Source organism: Schistocerca cancellata, chromosome 10 (assembly GCF_023864275.1).
Source record: "Schistocerca cancellata isolate TAMUIC-IGC-003103 chromosome 10, iqSchCanc2.1, whole genome shotgun sequence".
Classification (NCBI taxonomy): domain Eukaryota; kingdom Metazoa; phylum Arthropoda; class Insecta; order Orthoptera; family Acrididae; genus Schistocerca; species Schistocerca cancellata.
The window spans coordinates 160,737,573-160,750,839 of record NC_064635.1 but is presented as its reverse complement, the minus strand read 5'-3'; the positions used below and the strand labels follow the sequence as shown (position 1 = coordinate 160,750,839).

At 40.2% G+C, this 13,267-nt stretch overlaps 1 protein-coding gene across 1 annotated transcript in view; it reads right to left on the bottom strand.

The window, feature by feature from the left end:
* The window catches only part of LOC126106212 (poly [ADP-ribose] polymerase tankyrase-2-like), a 129,663-nt gene that overhangs the window by 28,333 nt on the left and 88,063 nt on the right, over window positions 1-13,267 (bottom strand). The gene's annotated exons all lie outside the window — the stretch shown is intronic.

Genomic DNA, 13,267 nt, shown 5'->3' with positions numbered 1-13,267 from the left:
CACAGAAAGATTATGCTGCTACTAGTCCTTAGAAAGTAAATCTCCAATAAATGAACTCATGTTAAAGAATCTGTAACACACAGCTGTGGCTTATTAATATCTTCTTGGGTTTCCAGTAGTTAGAATGTCACCAGTTTTTGGTCAAGTTCTTCTCAGCCATTGGACTTTTTCTTTTAGATCTGTCCTACAATGTAACTTGTATATCCGATTAACAAACAACACAATATTTATGTCCCATGTACCCTTTAATCTTGCTATGGCTGAACTAAATTCTAGTTTTTTTTTTCAATGTTTTAATTCCAATCACTTTTTTATACACTGAGGAGACAATACACAGAAGATGCACATATACAGATGGCAGTAGTATAATGTGTATCATGTACACAAGATATAAAAGGGCAGCGCATGTGTGGAGCTGTCATTTCTACTCGAGTGATTCACACAAAAGGGATTCCAATGTGATTATGGTCACATGACAGGAATTAACAGACTTTGAATGCAGAATGGTAGTTGGAGCTAGACACTTGGCACATTTCATTTCAGAAATCGTCAGGGATTTCAGTATTCCGAGATCCACAGTGTCAAAGAGCGTGCTGAGAATACAAAATTTCAGGCATTACCTCTCACCATGAACAATGCAGTGTCTGATGGCCTTCAGTGCTGAAAGACTAGCAGCACTGCAGGAAATAACAGCAGAAATGAATGTGGGACATACGACGAATGTATCTGTTACGAATGTATCCGTTATAAAAGCGCAGTGAAATTTGGCATTAATGGGACGATGTCAGCTAGTAGCACAACATCACCTGCATCACTTCTCCCAGACTCATCATCGCATCGATTGGACCCTAGATGACTGGAAAACTGTGGCCTGGTGAGATAAGTTGAGATAAGTCCCAATTTCAGTTGGTAAGAGCTGATGGTGGTGTTTGAGTGTGGTGGAGAACCACGAAGCCATGGATCTGAGTTGTCAACAAGGCACTCTGAAAGCTGCTGGTGTTTACATGGGATAGACTGAGTCCCTTGGTCAACTGAACGAATCATTGACTGGAAATAGTTATGTTCGGCTACTTGGAGACCATCTGCAACCATTTGTGGACTTCACGTTACCAAAATCGATGGAATTTTTATGGATAACAATGCACCATCATTATAAGCCACAATCAGTTGCGACTGCTTTCAATAACATTCTGGACAATTCAAGTGAATGATCTGGCCTCCTAGATCACCCAACATGAATCCCATTGAAAATTTACGGGACACAACAGAGAGGTCATTGCATGCATGAAACCTTACACTAGTAACACTTTCACAAATAGGGATGACTATAGAGACTACACGGCTCCGTATTTCTGCAGGGGACTTCCAATGACTTGTCAAGTCCATGCTGTGTTGATTTGTGTACCGTGCTGAGCAAAAGGAGGTCTGACACGATATTAGAAGGTATCCCATGACTTTTGTCACCTCAGCGTATTATGCCATGCCAGAAATCATGGGGGGAGTTTTGGAAAGATCTTTGATGTGCAGTAACATGTACGCTGCATATTTTCGTATTACGAAAGTATAAATTCGAATTCCACCAAACACTGCATGTTACTTTCTGAAGCATGAAATCGAGATTTCGATGCGCTTTTGTAAGCCATGTCACGTGATTTTAACCAGCCGATGATACCAGGTATTCAGCGCTTATGACATGTGATGAAGTCAGCCAATAGCAACATCACTGTTAAGTAGTGTGAACACACGAACAGAAAAAGTTAATGGTTTAAATTAATATACATAGTGTTGCTACAAGAAAAGTAAAGCTTTCACTTACAATATTGGTCTATAAGATTAATACGCTGGAAGAGAAGCTAAGCTTTCACATATAATGTTGGTCTTTTATGCGCATATTACAATTTAAGATATATCACACAAATGTGCCATTAAAATGTTTAAGAACGACATAAATGTCTGTTCTTCTGGGCTCAAAATTCATCTAAATGGCTCATCATCAAATAGTTTATTTTTAAATGAGAGTCAAACGCTCTTTGATTTAAGAAATTCATTGTACATTCTCGTATGTAGTTCAACTTGCGTAAAAGGAAATTTTCTTTGATAATAACGCTTTTCAAACCACCATTCGGAATATTTTTCCGTGACCTGTTAGAAATAGGTTCGTTTCTGCAGTTGACAGAGAGCGCCAGATGACAGGCGTCACCGCGCTTGCGCAGTTACAATGTCGTAGGGAGCCGTATATTCGTACGTGTAAAACATTAAAAGATCTTACATTAGGTCATAAAAGAAACAAAGACATTCGAACCTGCAGCTGCTTACGCAGCCAACAACCACATTTCTGTAGCCAGAAGCGGGAGAAGGTACTACTCAACAGCGCGTGCGCATGATTCTGCTTGTAACTGCTAAAACGAATCTAATGTAAACAGTTGTGACGTCACGCTCATCGGAGGCAATTTGTTGTTACGAATCATTGCGTATTCTTCCTAAAGCCTTTGACAAACTTTGCTGCTGGCAGACGCTTGTATGAGCACTTTGGTTTGTTGCTGTATATGGTGCATTTACTTTGCAGTTTAAGTTTTATTTTCGTTTTTTCACTCGTTCATGTTTTATTGCTGAAGTATTATTCTGCAGTAGCGGGATACAGTAATATTCTTTGTTAGAGTATGGGGGTTCTTACCAGTCAAAATTACAAAAATTTGAGTGAAAACAATGAAAAATTCTCGGAATTCTAGAATATTCCCGGTTTCTCCCTGATGAAAATATTCCCGGGTTTTTCCCGGATCTCCCAGTTGTCCCAGGTCGTATACATCCTGTGGGAACTTGCTGGATATCTCTCACCAGAGTTCACAGTTCCATTCAGAAAACTTGACAAGGACGAAAAGTCAACATGGAAATTAGTTTTATGAGTTGTATTGCGATTGTGCAAATTACAGCAGTGACTAATTTTTACTCCCTTTGTCAGCCTATGCCAGAAAAGTTCCAGGGCTGGTATTGTTTATTTCTGAGTTTGCAATACTAAAAAGGAACAAATGTCGTTCTTATGTTAGCTGGTATGTGCATGTCCTCGAAATTACCTCGGCCATGTTTCTTTGTAAACTCACTGGGTGGCAGGGCTGTGTTTAACAACACACTGTTTGGGTCTTGGCGCATTAGTTATAGTGACACAACAGATGCTGACTGTGAGCAAAGAGCAAAAACATTAAGTTATGTGTTATGCTCAGGAAAATCCCTAGAGAAGTGTGGATAATGATTAAACAAGCATGTGCAGGCGAGGCACTGTCAAGAAATCATGTTTTCAAGCAGCATGAAAGGTTTTGTGAAGACAGATATTCTGTGCAAGATGATCCCAGAGCTGGTCCTATCTAAAATTAATAATGATAGGAAAGTGGAGTGTGTAAGGCAATTATTGCAAGAAGACTGTCACATAACTGTGAGTGCGATATAAGAAGAACTTAATTTGAATCATGATGTGTGTCATAAGATTTTACGTGAAGGTTTAGGGACACAGAAACTCAATGCAAAACTTGTCCTCACACAATAACAGACAAATGGAAAGAGGAAAGACAAAGAATTTCTGCTGAACTACTGGATAGAGCTGGATGTGATACCACATTTCTGTAAATGGTTATTGCTGGCGATTCTACATATGTAACTTAAGTGTTATGCCATTGATGGCACCATTCTTGCACAGATCTTGAGGGTCTCATTAACAAGCTATATCCCATGTATGAAAGTAACCTCAAAATGAGAGAATATAACATTTGAAATGTCACAGGAATCTGTACTGAGCCTACATAAATAGTCTTCTAGAGGCTTTAAAGAGCAGTTCAGATACTGTTTTGGTAACAGCATGACATCACCAGCAACACCTTCCCTGGTCTCATGACCATATCGGTTGGACCCTAGATGACTAGAAAACCACGGCCTGGTCAGATGAGTACCACGGCCTGGTCAGATGAGTACGATTTCAGTTGGTAAGAGCTGATACTAGGATTTGAGTGTGGCACAGACCCCAAGAAGCCATAGACCCAAGTTAACAACAAGGCAGTGTACAAGCTGGTGTTGGCTCCATAATGGTGTGGGCTGCATTTACATGGGCCACAGAATGGAAATTGTTATGTTCAGCTACTTGGAGAACATTTGCAGCCATTCATAGACCTTATGTTCCCAAACAAAGACAGAATTTTTATGGTTGACAATGCGCCACATCACACGGCCACAATTGTTTGTGATTGGTTTGCAAAACATTCTGGACAATTTAAACCAATGAATTGGCCACCCGTACCACCCAACATGAATCACGTTGAACATTTATGGGACAAAACTGAGAGGTCAGAGTGTGCACAAAATCCTGTACCGTCAACACTCTCGCAGTTATAGACGGTTGTAGAAACAACATGGCTCAATATTTCTGCAGGGGATTTCCGACGACTTGTAGAGGCCATGCCATGATGAGTTGCTGCACTACAACAAGCAAAAGGAGATCCGACACGATACTGGAAGGTATCCCATTACAAATGGGAAGGACGATAAACACACAAGCACTGCTAATAATGTACTATAGTCAAGTTCATTCTTAAATGTCATATGGTATCCTGTTGTAAAAGGATAGAGGACTGGATAATACAGGTGCTAATGGAGTTTTGAATCTTTATTATGCTTGTACAAGGTACTTGAACCCCAGTTATTCTAGCACAGACACCCAGAATTTGGGACAGTGTTACACGGGAATTGATAGAGATAAAAGTAACTGACAAGCTCATGTACCATAACTTAGGGTGCCAGCTAAGCAGAGCCTGGGATCCTGCTCAGGAATTAAAGGAGCAATGGGGACAGCTGCAGCACTCCATGAATAGAAGAACTGAAGGTGTGAATATAGAAAACGATCCCCAGACAGAGTGCTAGGCTCTCCGGGCCAAAGATGGAAAGTCCGGGAGCGGGTCTGACGGGTGCAGACTGCAGAGGGAACATCCAGAACCACAGCAGATTAAAAATGGAATGGCAACACTCCATAACATCGAACTGAGCGGGAATGGACTGCAGGGAGAAATCCTGGCAACCCAGACAGAACTCCAAATGCACCAGGCCGAAGATGGAACACTCAGGAGCGGGTCTAGAGGGCGCAGACCACAGAGGGAGTGCCCAGAACTGCAGTGGACGGAAAACGGAACAGCAGCGCTCCAGCAGGTCACAGCGAGTGGGTGCAGCAGATCGCAGAGGGAATGCCTGCAACCGCTTGTGAAGGGGGAAGGCCACAGACATAAAAATACTGGACCAGGTCCACTCGAGGAGCAGTCTCAGGTCACACCTGATGAAGGTTATGAGCTACGTTACCGAAATATCGTGGAAGAACGACACTGATATCTGGTTCAAATGGCTCTGAGCACTATGGGACTTAACTTCTGAGGTCATCAGTCCTCTACAACTTAAACCTAACTAACCTAAGGACATCACACACATCCATGCCAGAGGCAGAATTCGAACCTGCGACCGTAGCGGTCACGCGGAGTAGTTAAAGGCAAAACAAAACACAATGGAAAAGGAACATCAATCAGTAGAGTCTGTTGGGGCTATGGGAATTTAAAAACAGGAGCCAGATTTAGGCGAATTAATGAGGTTTATCAAAGTGCAGTTTGAATCACAAAATACAAAACTAGAGGCTCAAGTTAATATCCTAAGTAATCAGGTGCAAGAATGGAAAAAAGAATTGTCCGATTTCCTGAGTGAACAGACAAATATTTTATTTAAGGAATTAAAACAAAGGAAGAAAGTCAATGTAAAAGGATTAGTTCAAAAATTAGAATATGATGTAGACTGTAAATGTAGTAATTTAACGAAAAATACGACTCTTTGAAAAATGTATGTAATGTTACATTTGATGTGGTCGAACAAGAATTAACTGCACTAAAAACCAATGTCCAGAAACAAGGTAAGTTGCTCCCCCTAGTACAGGTGCAAATTTCAGAGGTCAAATCATGGGTGGAAACCTTAGAACAGAACTTCAAGGAAAAGTTAATGACTCCAGAGCTTATAGATTTGAATGGCTTAGAAGAACAAGTAGAAGAATTAATAGGACGAAAGGTTGAAGAGAAACTAAGTGTTGATATCTCTTCACCTATAGTAACTTCCGATTTAGATAACACTAAGAAAGTCTTAGAAACATTGAGGAAAGAATTCAAGCTTATGCAGGAGAAACTAGGGAAAGGCACAGTTCCCCACAATGTTATATTAAATAAGGACATGATAACTGATTTGCAATGGGGATCAAATTCAGGCTTGTCGTGACAGTTTCCTAAATTCAAACCAGATGGGGGAAGTACACCCCACCCATTTCTTAGAACAGTTTAACCAAGCCATACCTAAAAGTTGGGAGGATGTTAAGAAAATAGAGTTTGCGGTAGGGTATTTGGAGGCTGAAGCTTCAGAATGGGACACAGTAAATATTGAAAACTTCACATCCAGGGAAGATTTCCAGAGAAAGTTTAAGGAAAAATATTAGTCTTCAAGTGCACAAGAGAAGTTGATCTCAGATTTGTGGGATCCTAAATACTATAGTAATGCCTGGGGTACAATGCGCAAGAATTTTGACTGGCATTTGACAAGGGTGAAATATTTAGATTGACCAATGGAAGAAGAGGGATTAGTTAGAATTTTAATAAGATGTCTACCTACTTATGCTAGAAAAGATATTCTATGCAGTGGGTGGAAAACGATGGAGGAACTGTTATCCTTTGTAGATGCACTCGATGCAATCAATAAAGACAGGAACGAGAACTTGCATGTGCAAGAAACTCCGAATTTTAGGAGGAGTAATATGAATCATAAAAACCAGGCAAAGCCTTATGAATACAATCTTACCCGAATCCACCGACCTAGCAGGAATGTAAATAGAGGGGGTTGCTCATGAGGACCGTTAATGTCCAACCTTGGTCCGGTAACTACGCAGGAATTCGTGCCCAGCAACAGCTGTGGAACAGGGGGTAACGCAGTTCCAACGTTTGGAAATCGTCCCATGGTTGCTACCCATGAGTCGGCCTTGGTGGCTGAGTGGTTCTAGGCACTTCAGTCCGGAACCGTGCGACTGCTACGGTCGCAGGTTCGAATCCTGCCTCGGGCATGGATGTGTTTGATGTCCTTAGGTTAGTTAGGTTTAAGTAGTTCTCAGTTCTAGGGGACTGATGACCTCAGATGTTAAGTCCCATAGTGCTCAGAGCTACCCATGAGGAAAACGTGGAGTGGTCTGGACCCAGGACCGGGGCCCAGGTCGTCAAAATACATTGAGAGCCCTAAATAAGAGGGTACAGGTTTCCTTTATGCGTAAAATACCTACCAAGGAGTCGCTACTGTTGGAGGAAACGTACAAAATAACTACGCCACCACAACCTATTATAACAGGAGAGATAGAAAACCACAAAGTAGACATATTCATCGATTCTGGTAGTGAAGTATCACTTATATCTAAGGAATACTTTAATACATTAAAAACTAAAAGTAATTTACCTCTTTTACCAGTAACTGGCGTATACATAGTTGGTATAACTGGAAAGAAGAGTAAGGTTGTTAAATACGAAACCTTGGCACGCTGCCGTATAAGTGATATGACGTATCGACAACCTTTGCTAGTAGTGGAAGACATAAATAGAGAAGTATTGTTCGGTTTATACTGGTTAACCGATTTTAATGTTATACTAAATTTCGACGAGAACTGTATTTATGTGGGGGAACCTGAGAATAAACATTGCATTAAGTTTGTGACGGACAGCGATGTGTATAAACAAACATCTGGACACCAAAGATTACAATTAACCATGTCAGCTCAGTTGTCTCCAGAGATAGAATTAACTAGTACTGCATGTCCACAAGACGACCTTCACAAAAAGGTAAGTGAATCTGAAGTGTTGAATATTGAACAGCAAATGGATTTAGTGAGAATTTTGTTTAAATACCATTCAGTATTTTCAGAGAATCCGGGTACCGTTAGCGATTATGTTTGCAAATTTAAGATTAAGGACGAGACTCCATTTTTTTGCAAACCATACCCTATAAGCCTTAAAGAAGCGGTTAGGGACAAGATTAATAAATTGAGTGATCAAGATATAATATAAAGGAGTATGAGTGTCCACAATAATCCCTTAGTAATAGTGAAAAAAGCTACAGGTGGAGTGAGATTGGTGCTACATGCACGCACTCTCAACTGTCGCAAAGGAGATCGTCCGGTTAATATAGATGAATTATTAACTAAATTTAAGGATGCCCAGTATTTTAGCTCCATTGATCTGACGGCTGGGTACAGGCAAATCCGGTTACATCCCGATTCAAAAAAGTATACTGCTTTTTTGTTCGACAGAAAATCTTACCACTTTAATGTACTACCTTTTTGGACTAAATATATCAGTATCAGTATTTATACGAGCACTTGATAAGGCTATTGGACGAGAGTTATTGAAAAAACTAGTTATTTATGTGGATGACATCTCGATTATTTCACCTACTTGGGAAGAACATTGTAGGACATTGGAAAAAACTTTGGAGCGATTTAAGGAAAAGGGTGTCACCTTAAAGTTAAGCAAATCTCACTTTGCGAGGCAGGAATTAAAGTTTTTAGGACACATCGTGGGAGTAAAAGGCATTAAACCAGACCCCGAGAGAATCGAGGCTATTAAAAACTGTCCATCTCCTCGAAATGTTAAACAACTAGAAGGGTTTCTGGGAATGGCAGGTTATTATCGACGCTACGTGCAAAGCTAAGAAATGAACGACCCTAGACTATTAAGATTATTACGTAAAGGTATATCATGGAATTGGGACCAAGGGACCCAAGAAGCCTTTGACAAACTAAAACAAGCTTTAGTAAATGCGCCCATCTTACAACATCCCGTAATGAATGAACCTATGAAGATAGCAACTGATGCCTCACATTACGGTATTGCAGCAGAATTATTCCAAGGGGAATGGGGGATTGAAACCTATGATCATAGATCTATAGTGTTTATTAGTCGAAGCTTAAATAAGCATGAACGAAATTATACTGCTACCGAGAAAGAATTGCTAGTGATAGTGTGGAGTATACAAAAGTTCCGAACTTTGATATGGGGTTCGGAAAGCTACATTTATACCGATCACCAGGCTTTGTCATTCCTAATGAGTAGTAGATCATTACGCAGTAGACTAATGAGGTGGATGTTGTTTTTACAAGAATATGATATTAAAATATAATACATAAAAGGATCAGAGAATATAGTACCCGATGCTTTGTCGCGAGTACTTCAAAACATGAAAGATCTACAACGTACAGAAGGACCTGGGGTAGTTTTCGTGATCAATTTTATAACAACAGAATATCCAGCAAGGGAAGTACATGAGTTAGCCCGAACGATAACGGAAAATATTAAACATGACCCTCATTTTACAGAGATCTATGCCATGTGTATAAGAAAGTCATTACCGGTAAACAAAAGGGAACAGTGGAAGGTAACAAATCACAACTTGTTCTGGAGAAACAGCAAAGAGTCAAGCTATTGGTGGCTGTGTATACCACAAATAGCAGAGTATAAATTAATACAGTACATTCATAGTGGATATGGCAACTTTGGAGTGAAAAAGTGTATAGCTCACATGAATAAGTTTTATTATTTTAAGCAATTAGGACGTAAGGTAACTACTACTATTAAAACGTGTGACACCTGTCACAAAGCTAAGGAGAATAATACCCATGTAAAGTGTAAGACGTATCTGATTATTCCTAAAGCATTACATGACCTCACAGCTGCCGATTTTTTTGGACCCATACCCAAAGGGAAGGGAGGTGTGGCTTATATATTAGTTCTTGTAGAATGTTGGTCAAAATATGTAAGACTATATCCTATTAAGAAGGCTAATGCGCAAACCCTGATCAAGTGTTTGCAAGAATATTTAGCAAACCAAGACGTTTTAATTCTCATAATGAACCTCAGCTCAGTTTACCAGCCATGAAGTTAAGGAATTTTTAGCCTGGGAAAATATTCGACACATTTTAATATCCAACTATAATCCATCTTCAAACCCTTGTGAAAGGGTAATGAAAGAGATTGGTAGAGTGTGCCGCACTTATTGCCACGACACTCATACCTCATGGGCGGAAAGGATTAAAGATTTTGAGCTTATTTTAAACAAACTACCACATTTGTCTACAGGAATGACACCCGTAGAAGCCATTGGCAAGCTATTTATAGGAGAATCTCTAATTATGTGTTTTATGTGGCCGGAGCAAACAGCTACTGATCACCAAACAATTCAGGAAAGAGTTGGTAGAAACTTACATAGAAGCACCCAACAAAGGGTAGATAAATACAATGCAACCACAACTGACCCAGAATACCACATAGATGACTTATTATTAGTAAAACATCACCTTCGAAGTTCAGCACTGGAAAAAAAAACACACAAAATTTTTGTGAAATACATAGGTCCTTACTGTATTCAATCAATAGTACACCAAAAACACCCATATTTAGTAGATCCTGTGACAGGAGAGGAAAGGGGAATGTATAATGTTACGGATATAAAACAATATGTACAAAAGCCCCAGGGACGTTGACGTTCTGTGTTAACGGGCGGAGTGACATCCACCGGTTCCCGAGTTTGGGTTCGGTGTTGCTTCCACATTAGTTTTCCTACACCGAACTCCTATCCTATAATCTATTTATAGCCCTTAAGCTATCCTATCATATTAGTATTAAAAGAGACCAATTATGACTACACAATTATGACTAATTTAAGGAGTCACAATAAACAGTAACCTCTAAGCACGAGATAAAACTAACAGGGCAACATTCTAACAGGAGATATAATATGATGGTACTGTTATGAAGAATGACAAACTGAACATGTGTATGAAATATAAAGTGAAGTGACTAACTGAATAACTATTTGATTATAGTGTATATAATTTCTATTTTTATAGAATGTTTTATATTTTTTGTGAAGTGTGATGTGGTTAGGGAGGGTTTATAGCTAATTTTGAAAGGGGTGGGTAGCATAGGCACAGACACGACCTACACACCATGCCCTTCATACAATCCTCGCAAACAAGTGTGACTGGTTCTTCATCACTTGCCATTCCGTAGGAGTTGCTAAGATCTTTTCTTCGGGGACTTCAAAGATGACGGTGAGAATGTCTGTTCTGCTGGAGACGCTGAACATCATACCTCCTCTGGCTTCTCACTTAAGTATCGGTGAAGTGGGGATCCTGGGGAAGGGGAGTGGGAAGGGTTTCATGTCTTTGGGGCTGTCTTCTTTCTTTCTTCGATCTTAGCAACCAATTCTTTTATTTCCTTTCTTACTTCTCTTAAGAGCACCAATCTATCTTTCCCTTGGTCCACATTCATATACTTCTATCACTGAAGTCCATCTCTTTTCCGTGATTTCTAAAAATCTTCAACTAAGAACCTTAGTGGGCCAAAGAATCAAGACACACGATCACACTTCCACACTCAACTAATTAAATACAAAGACGCACAGAAGTAATACATAGGGAGATGTAACGACCGTCACAGATAAGGGGGGGAGGTAGTGCTCAGGAAGGGCTCGAGCACATGTGCTTGTGTCTATATAAGTGTGGATGGATATGTGTGTGTGTGTGAGTGTATACCTGTCCTTTTTTCCCCCTAAGGTAAGTCTTTCCGCTCCCGGGATTGGAATGACTCCTTACCCTCTCCCTTAAAACCCAAATCCTTTCATCTTTCCCTCTCCTTCCCTCTGTCCTGACGAGGCAACCGTTGGTTGCAAAAACTAGAATTTTGTGTGTTTGTTTGTGTGTCTATCAACCTGCCAGTGCTTTTGTTTGATAAGTCTCATCATCTTTCTTTTTAGATATATTTTTTCCACGTGGAATGTTTCCCTCTATTATATATATATTGGTGTATATGCGGATGGATATGTGTGTGTGTGTGAATGTATACCTGTCCTTTTTCCCCCCTAAGGTAAGTCTTTCCGCTCCCGGGATTGGAATGACTCCTTACCCTCTCCCTTCAAAACCAAATCCTTTCATCTTTCCCTCTCCTTCCCTCTTTCCTGATGAGGCAACCGTTGGTTGCGAAAGCTTGAATTTTGTGTGTATGTTTGTGTTCGTTTGTGTGTCTGTCGACCTGCCAGCACTTTCATTTGGTAAGTCACATCATCTTTGTTTTTAGGTATATATATATATATATATATATATATATATATATAAATATAATAGAGGGAAACATTCCACGTGGGAAAAATATATTTAAAAAGAAAGATGATGAGACTTACCCAACAAAAGCGCTGGCAGGTCGATAGACACACAAATAAACACAAACATACACACAAAACTCCGGAGATGGGAACTTGCTCTTCAATATATCCTCTCTTCTTGCTATCCGCCAGGCCTCAATCTCCGCTAATTTCAATCTGCCGCCGCTCATACCTCACCTGTCTTTCAACATCATCTTTGCCTCTGTACTTCCGTCCCGACTGACATCTCTGCCCAAACTCTTTGCCTTTACAAATATCTGCTTGTGTCTGTGTATGTGTGGATGGGTATGTGTGTGTGTGCGAGTGTAAACCTGTCCTTTTTTCCCCCTAAGGTAAGTCTTTCCGCTCCCGGGATTGGAATGACTCCTTACCCTCTCCCTTAAAACCCAATCCTTTTGTCTTTCCTTCTCCTTCCCTGTTTCCTGACAAGGCAACCGTTGGTTGCGAAAGCTAGAGTTTTGTGTGTATGTTTGTGTTTATTTGTGTGTCTATCGACCTGCCAGCGCTTGTGTTGGGTAAGTCTCATCATCTTTCTTTTTAAATATATTTTTCCCACGTGGAATGTTTCCCTCTATTATATATGTATATATATATATATATTTAAAAAGAAAGATGATGAGACTTACCAAACAAAAGCGCTGGCAGGTCGATAGACACACAAACAAACACAAACATACACACAAAATCTAGCTTTCGCAACCAATGGTTGCCTCGTCAGGAAAGAGGGAAGGAGAGGGAAAGACAAAAGGATTTGGGTTTTAAGGGAGAGGGTAAGGAGTCATTCCAATCCCGGGAGCGGAAAGACTTACCTTAGGGGGAAAAAAGGACAGGTATACACTCGCACACACACACATATCCATCCTCATATACACAGACACAAGCAGACTAACCAAAAATGTCTGCTTGTGTCTGTGTATATGAGGATGGATATGTGTGTGTGTGCGAGTGTATACCTGTCCTTTTTTCCCCCTAAGGTAAGTCTTTCCGCTCCCGGGATTGGAATGACTCCTTACCC